At 42.5% G+C, this 19,359-nt stretch overlaps 1 protein-coding gene across 3 annotated transcripts in view; it reads left to right on the top strand.

Moving 5' to 3' along the window:
- Nucleotides 1-372: 372 nt before the first annotated feature.
- The window catches only part of lrrc4ba (leucine rich repeat containing 4Ba), a 49,265-nt gene continuing 30,278 nt past the window's right edge, over nucleotides 373-19,359 (top strand). For 2 of the 3 annotated variants that reach the window (XM_031750413.2, XM_039610789.1), the window contains exon 1: nucleotides 2,323-2,443. The gene's annotated coding sequence lies outside the window, so the exon portion shown is untranslated. Of the gene's footprint in view, nucleotides 445-2,322; nucleotides 2,444-19,359 lie in introns of those variants that run through there. The other variant, XM_039610790.1, reaches the window with a different exon arrangement.

The raw sequence follows: 19,359 nt of genomic DNA, 5'->3' as shown, positions 1-19,359 counted from the left end.
CACATTAATCCTCACAGTGGCTCCCATCTTTATTCATTTATCGGCCTGTGGTGTCCACTCAATCAGTCAGTTAAAGTCTGGCCTGATGGAGCGAGCCCCGCACACCCACCACAGCGAGGGAGAGAGGGAGAGAGAGGGGAGGGGAGGTTATACTCCACACCATATAGCCTGAGCAGACACTGCAGTACAGAGATACAAACAGGGTGGGATGGGGAGGAAGAGGAGGAAATGTGAGGGGGCTCTTTTAAATAATGAGGCAAGGAGGGAGGAGAAAGGGAGAGAGGGGGGAGGTGAGACAACTGGAGGTGAAAAGAGAGCAGCCTTATATCAAGAGTGAGCGAGATTGAGAGGTTCAAAGTGAAGGAGGGGAGAGAACAGTCAATATCAAGAGCGAGCGTTAGGGAGAGATCCGGGACGACGACAACACCTCCACAGACTACTGAGGTATGTATGTGGGAGGGAGGAGGGAGAGGAGGGAGAGGAGGACAGGGAGTAGGGAGGGAAGGAGGGACGTGTTGGTGGAGAGTGTGTGAGAGTTAGAGAGAGGGAGGGATATCCACTGCACTGTTGTGTGACTGGAAATTTAATAGAGAGAGAGAGAGAGGGAGGGAGACAGGAAGGCAGCAGGGGAGGAGGGTGGGTGGGGTGGAGAGAAGGGCGAAGGAGCGACGCAATGCAAAAAGCACTGAGCGAGAGCCGTTGTTGTTGGAATTACAGAGGACTGGGACAGAACGTGGATGCTGCTAGACCCTCACTGCAGAGCGTGGGGCTGTTTGTGTGTGTGTAGGTTTGGTGGTGGTGGTGGAGTGGAGGGTGGGGGTCAAGTGAGCGAGAACATATTGTGCATAAAGTGGAAGAGAGCAGCCAAGGCCACGTAGAGTGTGCACTGTGCAATGTTTAATAAGAGAGAGGAACAGGTTGGCCACCCTGTTGCTGCATCCAGACTAAATATGCAGGGGTCAGTCATAACCCTGATCCCCATCTAAATCATGCCTGTATGTGTGTATATGTGTGTGTGCGATAGCCGGGAGCAGTGCTGGAAGGAAGACACGTGTGTGTGAGGAGTGTGTGCATGAAAACACGTGCCTGTGATGAAGCGCTGGCGTTGAGGTGCAAGAATGTGAGAAGAGTGATCCACTGAGTCTCGATATAGAACATTATCAATCCAGCACTAATCACCCGTCTGAACCCCCCCACCCCCACCACCCTAGCACTCACACACTCATCCCCTCTTCCCTCTTACCCTCTGTTATCTGATGGACACACACTCAACCACCCACCCTCTCGCGCACATCTCCCCGCTAATATCTTGATGAAGTGATTGACAACTCAACCCCTAGCAGACGTCCAACCTTAACCTGACCTTAAACCTCACCTCACTCCCCCATTTAATAACTTATCCCCGGAGAGGCTTTGCCCAAACTGTCATCACCTGAACCCAATCACATTAGTGCTCACATTCTTTAAAAAGGAAAGTTAATTTCTAGGAAATAAACACGCTCAACCCCCCACGCCCAACACCCTCCTTTCCTCCATCTTACGATGCCAATCAATATACCTGCACGCGTACTGTATATGCCACACGTACGACGGGATCCACAATGGCAGCAGGACTCAAATCCAACGAGGTAGCGCTGTACAGGTGGGGCTCAGCACTGCGTGTGCGTGAGTGTTGCCAAGGGAACCGACCAAGCAGCAAATGTTCCTTGTAACAAGCAGTAAACAGCACCATCACCGTCATTTTATAGAGATTATGCGAGCATATGGACACGTGCGTGACTGTCTCTGGGATCAAATGTAAGAAAACACCGCAGCTGAATAGTGAAATGCAACGAAAGTGTGGGTTCCTGTGACTAATTATAATCATAACACATAGGAAGGTGATAATTACTGTTACATTGGATGCATTTATTTATTATGTAACCCCATTTTTGCGTTATTAATAGGCTGTTTAATACTGCGAGCGCGTTTGCAACTGACTGTTTAGGTTTTATGTGCAACGCAGACTAATGCAAATCACTCATTTAACATTTTTTTTTTTTTGCTTCAAAAGTAAGAATTTAAAATAACAATAATTTTTTTTAAAAAGAAAAACCGTCCCGACAGTGTAGCCCATCCCCTCTGAATCGACCAGTGGTTCCATCCACCTGAAGATTTCTGAGACAATTCTCATTACCAGCGGTAGAAGCGCAGCACTTGGAAAGGGTGAATCAATCAGAGAGGGAGAGAGAAAAAGAGAGAAAGGGAGAGAGAGAGAGAAGAAACAGTGAGGGAGACGGAGGAGAGAGAGAGGAGAGCGAGAGGAGGGAGAGAAGACAGCGTCGGCGGCTCTGCAGTGGAATACGCTGTTATTTGAGGGAAGGTGAGAGCTCTCGGAGTACTGACACGCGCGCTTTGAGCGAAGATGTGTTTCAGGACTTGATGGTAGCATAATAAAATAAAGGTAAGTGTCTCGATGACATTCAGAGTCCGGGTGCAGTTTCGTGACATTCTGGTGTTTGTCTGGTGTGTCCGCTTGTGTGTGTGTGTGCGCGCGCGCGAGTCTGGCGGACAGTTAAGTGCATTTCACGCGCTACAAACTACTAATATGTTGGAAATCCGCGTGTATCATGACCGGATATGATTTGGGAACTGTCCTCGTTTGGAATCCGAGAGAGGCCTCTAAAGGTGGCTGATATCCAGGAATTACGCGTGACAACAAGACAGACGTGTGTCACAGGGAATCGATTCAATTCTATTGATTTGCATGATTGGATTTGGTCCGTATGCGCAATTCAAACTTTGCACCAGCTCCTTGGGATGTGTTTCTTGTTTCTGTTTTTGTTCTGTGTGCTTTTTCAGCACAAGTTAATCTAACCTTGGCGATAAGAGGAGCATCCACTGTAGCACAAGCTGTTGACAGGGCTTAATATATGATCCGTTTAACGCGCAGCTTTCATTCAAATATACTCAATTAACCCCCCCCCCAATCGGCCCAGTTTACAATGTTAATGTGTGTGTGTTGGGCTTCAGTTACCCTCGCTGGCCCCTGTTGATGACCCCAGATTTGGAGGAAAATGCGCAGGCACCTTGCGGCTTACGCGCGGTGGGTTAAGCTCTGAGTCAGAGCCTGGGGCCCCTCCGGCTGAGAACAAGGAGCAGATAGATTAGGACTGATGAATGAAGATCTACTGCCTCTATCTGCAACACAATGATACGGTTATGAGGGGATTTAAATGCTAATGTGCAGTGTTTGAGAGAAATCCGAACCGACTGGGACTAGCGGGAGGAGATTGCTGGCAATGCGTGTGCTGTGGACCAGCTGGATGATCTCCTGAGTTTTATGACAGACAGAATAGGTTATTAATGGGGTGTAGGAAGGTGAACTGGGGCACTGGGGCAGGATTAGACAAGAGAAAGGTTGGAAGGATCTGCGTGTGTCTGTAGTTATGTGTGGGAAGGGGAAGGGGGTGTTGATGCACCGAGAAGCCCCTCCAACAGTGTACGTTTTAGCAGATTTGCATGCCTGGAAGGAAGAAAATGAAGCTGAATTTCAGGGAGGTTCAGAAGAAGTGTGTGTGGTTTTTTTTTAACAGGAAGATGGCTTGTGTCAGTATGGATTTCCTCCCATCCTCTCATACTGCTAAAGCAGGACTGTTTGCTGCTTGCATTTTACACCCCGCAATTCAAAGCTCTTTACAGTACCTATAAATTTCTGCACCATTGTAGCTAAAACAGTTGAGCAAATGACCACGACATATAGCATTTATGGGCCCTCATTCCACTGCACATCCTTTCTATTGGATCCAAAATAAGCCTAGAGACGTAAAACTTTAAGAGGATGGTAAGTTTTTATGTTGCTCGTAAAAGCATGTATTTCATCCAATCATATTGGTTTATGGTCAATAGTGAGGAAGCGAGGCTTCTTTCTTAGCTGATCGTGAACTGTATTTACAACAGCACCAGTAACTGCAAGGTTCGGGCTTCATGAGAAGCTTGTCACATGTTATCGCATTTAAAGCCAAGGTGCTCCAGCTCGGGGCAGCGCTTCAAAATATCAAGACATCTCACTGCCGCAAAAGCCAGGCTGGAATGTCACTGGAATTTGTTCATCTTGAACTTTGCTGCTACCCTCCTCCCACCAACCCCACAAACCGAAGCGTTACCTCACTTACTAAAAGGCAGCCACATATGAGAATGTGACCACTCAAACAAGACAGCGGTCTATTTAGCGTCTGTGATGTGGTTTTTATGGATGGAGGGACGTGATTTCTTGTGATCCTCATTCATGGGATTTTAATTGTAAAGAAAATCAAGGAGACCCTGGACTGAATGAGTAAAGATCTTGAAATAGAGGGAATCTCATGCACAACTTACAGTAGGTCAGATCTCTATGAAGTCCTGAAGGTGCAAAGCCATGACACCTCTTGACCTAATATGCATGTTATTAAAATTGAACAATGTCACGATTCACAAGGAAAGGTTAACACAGATTAGTTAAATGGGATGCAGGTGGAATGTTTTATTCATCTGATTTCCTCTTCATGGACTTTGTTCATGTAACGGGAACATTTAGACACAGGTAGCTCCAAGGTCTAAATTGTCAGCAACCAAAGGAAGGACATTTGGCAGATTTTCTTTTTAATTCTAAAATGTGCAAAAGGTGGAAAAATAAATAAAATAAAATATAGCAGTCAACACTTTCCTGAAGGATTTTCTGAACCTCTTCTACAGTCTGACCACTTAAAAAAAGAAATAGCATGTGGGTCATCTTGCACATTTCAACTGTCACCTGATAAATTTAACACACAGACACACACATCCCACTGACTCCTTCCTGTGTCACAAATTAAGCACCGGCTGAGCAATTTCAGTCATTTGAGGAATCAGGCCAAGCTGCTCTTTAATTTCCTAGGCACACCACTTATGCATGGCCGATGAGCTTGATGAAAACAAGCAAGCAGGTTAACAGGGACATGGTAAATTACACCTGCACACCTGGCCTAGAGGGAAGGTGTGACTTTGAGATAATGCTCAGCCCCCCACTGCTCTAACGTTGTCGGAATAGTGGAGCCATTGCGGATTATTTCCAGAGGAGATATAGAAAAGTCGAAGCAAATCCTCCAAAAACAAACACCCGAGGTGGCAAAGGGCGTGCGAGGAGTCCAGCATATAAATGATTGCCCCCTAAAATATTGTCCCAATGATTTGTGCATCTCCCAAATGAAGCCAGGATGCTTTTAATCTGGTTAAAGTGTAGTTTGCCTTTCTTTGTCCCCTTACTGTAAAAGGACAATGGACTGCATTAATTCGCTGCTACATTAGAATGCAAAGGGAGTAACTGTTGCCCTAAATATGGTGTCTGCCTGAGTTTGTGCATACCTGTGTGTTTATGCACACGCACTCATTTCTGTGACAAAGAGCCAGAGCCAGATAGAGATTATAGATGACACTTAAACTGTTCTAATCAGGGCAAGCTGGCCGCTGATCTCTTCATAGAGCGGCGGTGTCACTGATTGATGGCTGCTAGACTTGCTGATGTACACGGGTTGAAGGGTGAAGGGAGAGTCACTGATCAGCCAAGAGAGGCAGAGAATTGTGGGAGGAACCTCCGGCGTTCAGCTCAAAATGCAGCACGACGAGGGACCCATCTGAGACGCTGGGATCGTATCCCACAGAGTTGCCACGTGCTCACGCCACGCCAGAACCTGGATATCCGAGATTCTGTTTTTGTGCATGATGTGGCACAATTTGAATCCCCGTAACCAGGGGGCAGGGAGTGCATGAGCACTGACCCGTGCGGAGCAGAAATGCTAAGCTCCCTATGATGGCGCGGTGGGTATAATTAGCCATGATTGGTTTGATTGAGTCTTCGGTCCAGGCCTGGGTGTTGGCCCTTTGGGGATCATGATGATTGTCCAGACATTAATTATTGAATAATAGTTGGAAGATTGGCAATGGTTAATGACACAAAATGAAAGCTATAATCCATTGAATTGACATAATTAGAAATGGTGAGATTTCCCCTGAGGAGTATATTCTCATCATGACCTAAAGTGAAGAGCGACGCCTGAAAAAATGAACTAAGGCGATTCCTTCCCCCTCCTACCTCACGAGTTCATGAAGGCACATTGGGAGAGCTGCCTGGAGGTGCTCGGCCCGAAAATCCGATCATCTCCTAGTAAAGATGGCTGAAAGCGGCTGTTTCTTCCTCGTGTCACCGTGAGAGGCAGTCAGGATGCAGTTTCGGTTTGTGCTGTCTGAAATGAGCTCGCCAGAGACAGTGGTCAGCTCTGAGTGTCTGATATTGAGTTTGGCAAATAGAAGAGATATTATCTTCTCCTGGTTAGATTAAGTATTAGTAAATGTGATTGGGTAATGAAGGCGGTCAAGCCTCAATGACCACCCTGCTTTACAGCTACTGCCGGTTTGGCTGCATCTATGCACAGAGTCTTGAGGGAGTTTGTTTCGGGTCAGTGGTGGCATAAGAGCTCAATACAGCATTGCAGAGTCGGGCTGAGGCCTTTCCTCCTCTGTCTGCCTCACTGGCTGGCTGTGCTGGCTGGAGGCACAACAGTTGTGGCATACTGATGCTGATGATGATGACAGTATAAATATTGATGATGGAGATGGTAAGAAACAGAAGCATGAAATTATAATCCTGATGACCAAAGTGTGATGCTAAATGTTTTCTCTCTCTCACTCTTTTTTTTTTCTTCCTCCCACTGTTGTTTTTACATGTGATTCAAGCCTGACACAGACAGGTTTGGTTTCCACGGTGCTCTGAGAGATCACAATGAGATGCCTGGAGAGAAGCGTGGGCATGCTGTCGCACAAGATGACACGTAATCCAAACGTCCTTTTTGTAGCTGGTTGGAGGTTGTCGTATTTTCAGGGGCAGCAATGGGGGCTGTGCTGATGTCACTGTGAGATGGCGGCTCCTGAGGTGGGGGTGGGCGATAAGACATGCCAGCAGCCGTCCCTGGAGGCCGTTAAGGGCCCCAGAGGAGGCAGTTAGCAAAGCTACACACCATCGCTGTGATAAATCGCAGATTCTGTTGTATGGTTAGGACGATTACTCTCGGTGCCATCACATGAACCTGTGCACGTCTTCACTGTTTGTTTTCCAAGTCCCCGGACTCCCCGCGATATATGTAGAGTGTTGACTCAGTTGTACTGGTTTATTTATATATTGTGCCCCTCTTGCATATTTCTCTTGTGGTAGCTTTCAGATTGGGTGGTGCAGTGGCGAGGTGTTCAGGCTCAAATTTCTCTATCAGACTCAAAACAGTTGACATGGTAAGACACTTCCCATACTAAACCCTCGGTGAGGCTTAGTTTGAATTTTTCTGTTAGAATAGAGACTTAAAGAGTCAGAACATCCCAGACCAATCTATCTAGATTGCTTTGGTGTGAGCTGCTATGTACTTTTGGAGATATTATGTCTACCCTGTCATGAATACCAAAAAACTAGACCTTACTTGCCTTGTGGTGCTCAAAGTGCAAAAGTGGGGTGGCTGAGAAACATGAAGAATCTTAGTTTTCCCAATGAGCCACAGAATCAACTTGTTGAACTTGATATAGTTATCTTTAAAGTGACCAAAGACCAAAATAACCAAGAGTTCTATCTAAAGAAATATACCGAAGGCTACCTAACTGATAGGAATAAACCAAAATACATCAACTTACCTGCCTAGCATGAGAAAAACATGTCAAAAGAAACAGCACCACCACTACAAACTCCTTCAGTCTATCAAGCAAACTGCATGGCAAAAGCTACAGGTGGAAACATGTGTGGCAGGTTGGAATAGGAGGAAGATGAATAAATCTCTGCCCACGATGGCACCAGACTGTCCTCAGCCTGGAGCCAATCATCTGCAAGCCGAAAGATGGCACATCAATCATCGCCAAGTACCTGCACATTTCAGTTATCATATATCGACACACTCAACCACACGAGCTAAACATCCCACAAGGAGAAGGAAAAACAGATCCGTTACACTCATGACAAAATACCGTTGAAGTCGTAAAAGTCTCTTTCCAGAAATCATGATACATTTTAAAAAAAATACTATTTTTTTTAAAAATCCACAAACCTTGCTGTGATCAGTTTCACCTTAGGAGCTATTTTCTTTCTACTGTCTACATCAGCCAATCCAGAAAGCATCCAGTTAGCTAATATGATGGCTCAGCTGAAGGTGCTGCTGTCATGGGTATTAACCTGTCTTTGCAGGTAGATAAAGACCTAAAAATAAGACTGTGCCAAATACTAAATCATTTGGATATCCATTTGTTGAGTATTTAATTCTGAATTTTCAGATTTGGTTATTTTTTATAAAATGTTGACTATATACTCAGCTTGTGTGACTGACCTCCCTCACACTCCCAGTAGTGAGCATCACACTTCAGATGACCTCACTGCTGCTAACTTAGCGACTTTGCTGGAAGATTAAGCGACTTTTCACACCCCTGTAGAGGATTTTTTTTAAAGGCATTGCAAAAAAAAAAAAAAAAAAAATCTCTGGTCAGCATCACAACGACTTCTCCTGGCACCGGAACAGAGTTCTCCCTCTCTCTGCTGTGTTCACTGGATGAGCAGAGCTTCTAAGAGTGACAGAGCAGTGGTGCATAGTGCGAGAGAGAAAAAGAGTAAGAAAATAGTTACTAAATGAAACTGCTCACATCAAAGTTTGTGGGCTTTTAGAGTACCAGGGTCATGAATTCTGGCATTGCTGTTGAGTTTGGATGACTGGATTTTTGAGTACCACAAGGCGAGTGCCGTTTAGTTCTAATACATCCAAGAGAAGGCAGGCATCTGAACAGCTGATAGCTTTAAAAGCAGGGCACTCATACTAGATTAATTTAGGTGGATGAACAACACTACAGTCTAGAGGACGAGCACGTATCTTTGATTTTGGAGTGAACTGTCCCTTTAATGGTTGTATTTTTCCTCTCAGCTGTGGGTTTGCAGTGACCTGACCGATCAAACAAATCCGAAGATAAAATAGGTTTTTTTTCCAGTTATCACGCAGTTATTTCTCCTCTTAGAGGCGTAGTCATTTGGAGTTTTTGTTCGGCCAAAATCAGATTCGATCCGGGGACTGTTCCACGGTTCCACACTGCAGGGTTTAGCGAACTGACACCCCGCTTTGGGAGCTGCAGAGCAGGGCCGCGGACGCCCCGAGCCCCCGCCGATGTGACGGAGAGACGCAAGATGGTGAGTGGTTACTATGGCAGGTTACTATGGCAACCTCAGGTCTCTGTGAGAGCTTCCATTTCGCACAGCGTGGGAGAGAGTAAGAGAGAGGGAGAGAGAGGGAACGAGACAGAGAGGGAGAGAGAAGAACCTGCAGAGGAAGAAGGGTGGAGAAATCAGCAGAGGAGGTGAGGTGTGGAAATAAACATGCCTTAGGTGTAGAGAGAGGAAAGCGGGGCGAGGAGATGAGCACAAAGGAGGTAGAGAGAGAGAAGAGGAGTGTGAAGGGGGAAAAGTGATGGAGAGGTGTAAGTGATGGGGTGAGACTGAGGTGTGAGAGGAGCCGATCGGAGGGCAGGGAAGACGATCACGTGGCGCTTTAGAGCAGATCTGCACTGCATCCACACGCACGCCGGAACATTTCAACGCTGTTTTGTAATCTTTCTGGTGCTGCACACTATTTATCGCTCCTTCTATCTCCATTTCTTCTCCCTCACCTCTCTGATTCAGTTGGCACGGCGCTCAGCAGCGAGAGACATTGTGTCAGTCTTGGTGACTAGTCTCCATGGAGACGTCCATCAGTCAGTCCGTGTCAGTGTTTTGTGGGCAAAGCCTTATCGTGTTTGTCAGTGTGAGTGTTTATCTGTCTGTGTATTAGTCAGTGTGTCACTCATAGAGAAGGCTGGGGCGAGGCCTGAATGGATGGGGGCCGAGAGCGTGTTGCTTATCGCTCACTCATGAACGCACCCGCCGTCGGTTTGTTTGGGAAAAAGACGAAGGTTTATGCGTAAAACCGCGAGGATTCGCCGGAGACATTCACACAGATGCACACGAAATAAAAGTGTACCCACCTCTGCTCCACATGTTGCACGACACTTAGTAAATACTTATTCTCCCTTTTTCCACCTGTGTCGTCTGAGTTAAACGCTGAGCCTTGTTCCAGTGTAAAATCTGGCATCATATGTTGCAGAGAACTCCTTTGGTTAAATGATTCACTTTGTTCTGTATGATGTTAATGTGCAAAACGCCAGCAATATGACAGCATCAGTGCTGAAAACTTCCATTTTATAACTAATCTAATTTATTTTTCTTTATAGTGAGCAGACAGTTGAACGGTGTGTTGCATTCATGTAACAGAAAATGTTTTTCAAGTAGAACATATGGAGTTATAGCGTTCTCCTTTGCTTTAAAGAATAGCACTTCACTTGCACAGGCAGTTAATATCTTAATCGTTTTTATTTTAAACTGTTGCTGTTCTCATTATTTCTCAGGCATTTGCTCATTTTTATTCTACACTATGTAGCTGGAAGAGAGTCCACAACTCCATTTGTGAAATCATGTATTGATGACCTTCACTTTGACCTTGAGTAGTAAAGGAAGACTTGTAATGACATTACTTGTTCTAATTAGAAACAAACGTTTTTCTGATTAAAGGTGCTCAGTCGGAGCGGCTAGCTTGGAGTGTGTGTGTGTGTTTGTGTGTGTGTAAATGATGTAAGTGTGTGGGGGACTCGACTTAATGTTACATATAAAAAAACACTCTTGTTAACTTCAAAGTGGGGCTGTTGCACAGCATTGTTGAATCGCAGTGACTCCTCACTCCAATTAGAGATGCAGCGAGCTTTGTCCTGATACATGGATGTGCATCAAACCAGGCTCCAGCCATTACATTTATACACAGCAAACAGTGCACATTCTGGGGCTTTGCCACTACCTAAATAGTGCAAACCATTAAGCTCTCTTAGCAGTGGAAATGCTGAAGTGTATTTTGCCCTTTAGCATATGGGTTCTCAAAGTGCAGCCCTTGCTATCATAATTTTTTCATAAGAATGAAAAAAAAAATTAGAGGTCTTTGGCACAAATTCACCCACTTCCAAGATGCACTGAGGAGATAATAAAGTCAGAAGAGATAAAAACTCCAGCAAAACTCACTTGACTGATATATTTTGGCTTGTGGCTTTTTCTTGGGGTCAAAATGGAAACACACCACAGACAACTTTTTAAATAAAATAAATATAGGTACCAAAAATACAAAACTGTGTGCTCACCTGGTGTTAGCTTGACTTCAAAGACATTATGGAGCATAATTTAAACATCCTTCCATCCATGTTTCTTCTTGGACACTCCCCTTTGTCTGCTACAGTGATTGGCCTGAAATCGCTTGACCATATCAGCCCATCCTTGTAGATGTTTAACTTTCAGAGATCTTTGTGAATGTAGATGACTGGTTGTTTTCTCCTACTGTGTACCCGTCCTATGTAAGATGTTGTCTATAACATCTTAAATAAGATTGGTTTCGATGATGTGCTCTGATAAGGCAACAAGTCAAATATGTTGGTCGAATAATTAAAGTCCAGCTGGAGTTTTGACCTCTTAAGGCCTCTGCACACAGGCTTAGATACTGGTCGGTGATCACCTGGCAACCACAAGTCGCTAGGGAAAAATGTATAACAGCTGACTGGATGGCGACTGGTCGCTGTCAGTAGATGAAATAGATTTCAAAGAGAGTGCAGAACCAAAAGCCTCCTTGTGATGGCTTTGGTAGCCAGCAAGTTGCTGCGGTTTGAATCAAAGATGCCAACTTATCTGCAAACGCTTGCCAACTACTCACCATGCAGTAGTGAAAGGGCAACGCAAAAGGGAAAGTGAAAAATGTCAAAGTAAAACTTGTGATTTACTGCTGCGACCAGTACATTTTAAAAAGTCCCATTTTTGCTTTGAAGGCAAACTAGCTTTATTTCTGATTTGCATTTCACTTTCCACAGTTTCACCACCATTTAACCGTAGCAGTCTGCTAATGACCAAAGCAATCACAAGGAAGCTTTTGGTGCAGTACTGTAAGCTTCTTTGGAGACAATTTTGACAGCACATTTTTCCATAGTGACATGTTGTTGTCAGGGGATCACTCACTAATCCAGGGGTAGGCAACTCCAGGCCTCGAGTGCCGGTGTCCTGCAGGTTTAAGATGTGTCCTTGATCCATCACAGCTGATTTAAATGGCTAAATGACCTCCTTAGCGTTTCTTGAAGTTCTCCAGAGGCCTGGTAATGAACTAATCATTTGATTCAGGTGTGCTGACCCAGGGTGAGATCTAAAACCTGCAGGACGCCAGCACTCGAGGCCTGGAGTTGCCTACCCCTCCACTAGACATTAGGCCTGCATGACCGAATCTTTAGCAACTCATTTCACCTACCAGCAACTTCCAACAACCACTGACTAACCAGTTTTCCCTGCAAACAGTGGTTGCCTCGGGGTTGTAAAGTAATCTCTACGCCTACTAGGACTGAGGCCTAAGATAACAATGCAATCATGTTATCACATAGTTCATGTCACACCATATAATTTCAGTTCCCCTGTTTTAGTCATCAAAGCAGGTTAAATCTTCCTAACATTGACAGATACTGTCAATATTAAAAAATAGCCACCTTGGGTATGATTGAAAAACTCTAAACCAGTATGAAAATGATTATTAACAACATAACGCACTGTGCTGAGCAGACATGGTACACACTCTAACTGAAAGTGTTTTCACTGATGTGTCCATTTTCCCCATGCAGTCCTCAATCATACGCAGGCTCTAAACTGGCTATTTGAGAACCACTGCTTTAGCATGCCCAGGGGAAACTGTATTTGAAATGACCACAAAACAAAACAAAATAAAAAAAAAACCACCCCAAAACAAATTAATTAATTAATGCCACTTTACCAGTATCACAGAAATAAGTTGCCTTCTGTGTAGTCAAATTTTAATAAGCAAAACAGTAGTGTCTGACCTTTTCTGTCATTGATGGGAATGGGAGCTGAGAACCATTTCCAAATTATCCCATCTATCGGAATTGAACGCCTCCAAGCTTATTACCTGCTATTATCAATTCTGGCATGTTTTTGTCGTTATACAACAATGACGTCAAACTCATAGTCGAGCTTTTACACACCTGAGTCATATACAGGCCTGTTTTTTTTCCTACACTGTGTTCAGACTCTAAATAATAAGCAGCTGCACTGATACTGGAAATCTGTGAAGGCGTTTTTTTTTTTTTTAAACAGGAAATGATCAAGGATCAAACCTATCAGCAGAATTTTTATAGCTAATGTCCCCAAAGATCTACATATATTTGAATCTACACATTCTGTTCAACAGAAGACTTTAACATACATAATGCCTGCAAACATGTCCAGCCCCATTGTTTTTAATGACTTCACTACTGTACTAAGAGTACTTTTGCATGATTCACAGTTCAGAATGATCATTATTTATCCTACATCCTCTCCCTTTAATTTGTCCTTCTTCTAATTGGCTGTTCCTCATTAACAGAAGGTTTAAACATCAGGTGGATGGGGGTTGTGTGCTCACAACCAGATGTGTGCCTGATGTGACTATTTTAGGGACCTTTGGCTCAATGAAATTAAAAACTTCAACTAGCAGGAAAAAATGGTTTAAAACTGAATGTTTGGAGCAGTCTGAAATTCGGCAACAACTGTTACTTATACATACGCTCACCTCATTATTTGCAAATTTGACCATGTTCATATGCAGAAAAAGGTCGACTTTGAGGGGCAAAGAAGTGTTAACTGCTAAATATTAACAGTCACAACATTCTAACTCATCTGTAAAACTGTGCCAAACAAAAAATATGCCAAATGTAAGAGTTTTATAGGAGTACTTATACTTGCCAAGCCTCATGCTGAAAGACATTATGCACATTAGTTTGACGCGACTTCAGTGTGATGTGAAAAATATATAAATGATATAATTTTCATGAGCAGTAATGCAGTACTAAATGTAGACTCCTATGAAACATAGATAAACTTGATGATGCCTTCAGGTTCTTGTTAAAACCTCTGAAATGTCAGATATTAGAATTTATTGCCAAACTGCAGGACTGCATTCAGAAGCGTCTGTATTTAGTCCAAACTAAGAAGAGGCGCATACACATTTAGATGACAGCATAATGTGACTGTGACAGCCAACTGCTGCACGTCACTATTATCACAAGTGATTGCAGAACACCCACTTTAATGCAACAAATTGAGAAGTGTCAACAAAGAAAAACAAATAGTCGTCTCCATTTGTATCCAGATAAAAATATTTTTGTTGTCTTAACAGATGCATCCTGTTACGTAAACCAGCAAAGCAAATAGAGGGCTGCGAAAAATCAGTGGATTATTTTAGAAAATGACAATAATACAGAGCAAGAATTACACATGGTAATCTAAGTTATGACAGGCAGATTACACCCCTGTAACAACTGTAACAAACCAGCATCAATTCATCTTTAGCTGAACATGTAATTATGGAGGAGTGAAAGATAACTGCGCTAGCAACTCCGTGTGTATGAGGATAGTGTTGTCACGATACTAGAATTTCAAACCCAATTTCAAAACCATTTTCAGTACCAAAAACAACCAAATATAAAATATGAAAAAGAGGCAAAATTTCAAACACTCAAACTGACATCTGATGATTTTCTTTGCTGCTCACATGGAGTTGCTAAGGTAGGCTGCCATTGTTTTTTTCTAGTTGTCAGCTTCTATCTGGGACTTTAGGAGGAAAGTTTCACCTTTTAGACTCTAATAATTATGTTATCCTGTTAAATTAATATAATCTATGGGCTGGACTGATAATGTTTGCTTCCTGGCTCCCACATTAACATTATGGTTTTGTTATTAGCTGTAGCTGCTAACTGCTGCCTTAATGATAACGAATTATAACAGATGGCTAATGTTGCTCCTGCCAGCTTAACACATGAGTTTAACATTGTTGAAACTGGAGCTATGCTGACCTCTCACGTTGTCTCAAAAAGTATTGGTCAGTGTGGTGACTGCTGCTCATGTGTTCAGCTGCTAGTGAGGGGAGGGGCTGTTGGTGTTGATACTGTTGCAAATGAGCATCGAATCCAATACTAATTTGTATCAATTGTATCAATTTATTTGACAATCCTATATTCAGTTGTCCATGATTTTTCTTTAAATTTCAATGGTACCTCCACCTAAAATGGGATACAAACACATTTCTGTTAAAAAAAAAGTTCACTGAATTGTTTCCTGTTATCCATTTTAAACTCTGAACCTCCACCTGGTCACCAGTGACCCCAGAGTTTGTGATAGTGATATGGTTAGGTTTACATCTTCCCCTTTCTTTAGATTTTTAAAAATCTTTTTAGCACATTTAGTTTTGTAGATGTGAAAAAAAAAACTGGAAGGCCCAAATCCACATTAGAAAGTTGATTTAAAAGGTAGAATTTTATATTTTCTGAATCTTTTTTTGTTTAGCATGTGGTAAAATGCAACTCTAACCCTCCCTTACTTTAGGGGTGGACAATTAACTTTCTCAAGGGGTCACATAAAAACTGGGACTGTTGTGGAGGGCTGCACCAATAAGCTTAGTTCTGGTCAGTACTGACCAACAAGTTATTGGTGTGCACCTCCATAATGGTCACAGTTTCTCATGAGGCTTCTTGCAAAAATTAATTGTCCACCTCTGCCCTACATGGTTCACTGGTGAGCTAGTGGATGTTAAGAGGTTAACAACTTATTTCTATTCCCATATTATGGTTATCCATCTGATGCCTGAGAGAACTAACGTGTTTTGCTCAGTTGTTTTATAGATTGTGGTCACAGTTTTATTCTGTATTGTCTGTCCTTACAAAACACTTGTAATTATATTTATTCACATGTCCCAATTATAATACAGCATGCACCTTCACACATATACATCTTTAAAGTTTTTTCTCCGATATAGTATGCTGGGACCAAAAATGTTCACGTGATGCATATCAAGACGTGAACCAGTATCAATTTGTGCATTATGAAAACATGTCTGCTTCAGTTGAAAATATGCCACCTCTGTCAAACACAGACCAGTATGTCCTCATACTCCAAACACACCCATCCAATTTCGTGGTCAGTTCATGCTGACAAATTTCCAAACACTCTGTCAGATCTTTCAGCGCCTCCACCAGCTGACTGCTAGTGACTGACTATAGTGCAAGCAACAAAGAACAAAACTTCCCTTTGTGTTTGTTAGAACCTAACTTTTAAATGTAAATAACATATTACCTTTTACTTTTGAGGATTACTTTTTTACATTGACTTCAATCCAGGGCATGCAGATGCAATGATTAATGTTTGTTTCAGCAAAATGGCACATAATTGTTTTTTGGATTGAGCTGATGATGGCAGTAACTCATGCATAAATAAAAATACAAAGAACAATACTGAGAATAAGTGCCAGTATTCTGTTTATTATATTTGTTAAGAGTGAGCAACTGATACAGTGTTCCAGATGTAGTGCAACTTTTTTCTTTTAAAGAAACCAGTTCAACTTTGCTCATGCACATTGTACACTGACCAAAAAAGCATGATGATACACACACTGAACACGGCATAGTCTGACCCCATCACAGAAATGTCACACACATAAACAGCCACATGGAGTCAGAGTTGACATGCTATAGTGTGACCTCCTGCAAGAAATTCTACACTGAGCTAAAAAAACTAAAAAAAAAAAAGGAAAGCGAGGGCAGCGTGAAACCCAGAAATGCTGAACCAAGTCCTCCTCTCCAAAACAGCTGGGAGCAACTAACGCTAGGCTCAGAAACACTGGGAAAAGGTTTTAGCGTAACCCCCCCACCTACCCCTCCAAAGGAAAAAAAAGTGCAGTTTGCATTGCTCTGTAAATCGCTGAGAGACATTTTGATTAGCTGCTGGCTTTGGCTTCTCCCCTCAGTGCGCAGGAATTCAGTGTATCAACACACTTAACAACCTTAAATACGGATTAATTGTTCACAAAATCGGCGTCCCGACTAGGCAGCGCCACAGAACGGACAGTAATAAGTGGATTTCATTTGAAGTAGGGAGGTGGCGTAGTGAATGTGACGATGTTAACATTAAAAAGACTTTTATCCCAGCATGTAATGACAAGTGGTATGAAGCCCCCAGTTAGAGATTTGAACATGTGGGGTAGGTAATGTAATGTCTGTTAATGGGAGTGCTTTAGCAGGGTGGTGAACACGGTGACTTTTAATCTGCAGCTCTATGCACCCTCTGAAGGGGAGGAGGTCCCCGCTCTTGTAGGAGCAATTCTGAATAGATCAGGGCTCCTCTCTGCATTCTGCATCCTAATGAGAGTAACACCGTGTCTTTGGACATTTTGAGTAGGAGGGCGAGGTAGGAGACGGATGCGGTGCAGAGGGGGCTGCAGTATATCCTATTTGACAAGGATGAGTGGTGATTAAAATGTGGAACGCCGAATGCTCCAGTTTAAGAATAACCTAATCAGGCTTTTATGCTCTTTTCTAAAAATAAGCGCTTATTGTAATAATACTCCGATAACCAAACGGAATCATTTATTGCAGCAAAATACACCAAATTGTGAGAGCGTAACATCATCTCAGACTGCATGTCCTGTCATGAGATCACATTAAGGAGTTTATTGAATAGGGAGAAAATGGGTTTGGGGGGGTGGGGGGGATTATTATTGTCTAATTAATAGTTTATCATACCACCATAAGCTCTATTGACCTTCTGTAGGTTACGCTGAAGAGCACAAAATTACAGTTTAGCTCAAGTGGTAACAAGACATTATAAGACATAAAAAGTGCATTTACTACCACTGATATTATAAAAATGCCATATTTATTACAACTCCTGTCCTGATGCAGTCAGGCTCTGAAAAGCCTCTTCAGTGGCATCATTGTCACATCTTAAAAAAATACAGCCTACTTAGCTTTGAGAGTCTTATTCATTTGTGTGTGTGCGTCTTTAAAATTAGTCTTTAAATGTAACAACAGGCTAGCTGCAGGGTGTTTATCTTAGATATTGCTAAAGACAAGACAGTAACAGAGTGGCTTGAAGCATGACAACTGTAAAATATCACTCCACACACCTAAATTTAGACAATAAAAGGCAATCATATTAATTACAGATATGAGCTCTTTCCCTGCAAAGTTTAAGGGTTGTCGAACAGCAAAATAGGGCTGTAGCTGTTTTAACTATTAATAAATTAAAGTATTATTTTTCAGAGATATATTTAAAAGAGTGTACCCTGTTTTGTGTATTTATTGTAGTTTTTATATTTTGTGTGTTCTGTATTATATGACAATGAAAACTGTATTTTTTTTTTTACCCATTGCATATTAAAAAGCTCAGCTAAGGACAAAGGTTAAATAAATGTAACTCAACTGGAACACAAATAACAGGAGTGAAAACGAAAACGGGTCAAACTTAAAACTGCCTTGTGTATTTAGTTAAACCAGAAATCAGTTTTATTATTTGATGATGGAAATTGTTAGAGCCAATCCATAGAGGAATATTTTTGGTACTGTTTGGTTTATTGTGTTACATGTTTGATTTGTATAAGGAAAATATATGCTGTGTGTTTAATTTGTGTTGGGTAAGATGAACACTGCACACCGTATGTGTGGTAGTGGAATAGAATGAGCCAGCACAGCATTGGAAATGTGCGCTGTAGCAGCAAACAGTTTTTTGACCGTGACATTGTGATATGATAGCTTTGTTTGTGTGTACGAGTCAGAAATAAACCTGGACAGCTCACATTAAGAAGGGGAAGAATTATTTTTTCAAAGCTTGGGACAGAAATTCGCCACTATAGAAATATTGATGAGCTTTTAATCTTTTTGTAATGTAATTTAATTTAATTTTTTTTTTAAATCTCAAATTATGTGTGAACAAAGTTTTTAAGTAAATACTGATACTAGCTGAATGGAAACAGAGGCTTAGGCAGAAACTTGCAGAGAGAGGTAAAGTTTTCTTGACGGATGAATGGGATGTGGGTTTGGCTAAAGGAGTGCAACACCACATCCGTCTGGCTGACCATACCCGCTTTTGAGAGCGGTCCCATTGTGTCGCCCCAGCTGATTTAGATGACTTACGCCACCACCTTCAAGGACTTCTGGCAGGAGGAATAATAAAAAAAATGACAGAGTCCCTATGCTTCCCCCATTGTCCTGGCACGAAAGAAAACGGGGCGGTTGCACATGTGTGTGGACTATCGAACCTTGAATCGCAGAACTATTCCTATACTATTCAATACACCGTTCCTCGTACTGACGAGGTTTTGGACTGTTTATCTGGAAGCAGGTGATTCTCAGTCTTGGATTTGCACAGTGGATACTACCAAATTCTCATGGCCGACGAGGACAAGGAGAAAACTGCTTTCATAT

This window comes from Oreochromis aureus, linkage group 4 (assembly GCF_013358895.1).
Source record: "Oreochromis aureus strain Israel breed Guangdong linkage group 4, ZZ_aureus, whole genome shotgun sequence".
Lineage (NCBI taxonomy): Eukaryota > Metazoa > Chordata > Actinopteri > Cichliformes > Cichlidae > Oreochromis > Oreochromis aureus.
This window is presented reverse-complemented; position numbering and strand designations above follow the sequence as displayed.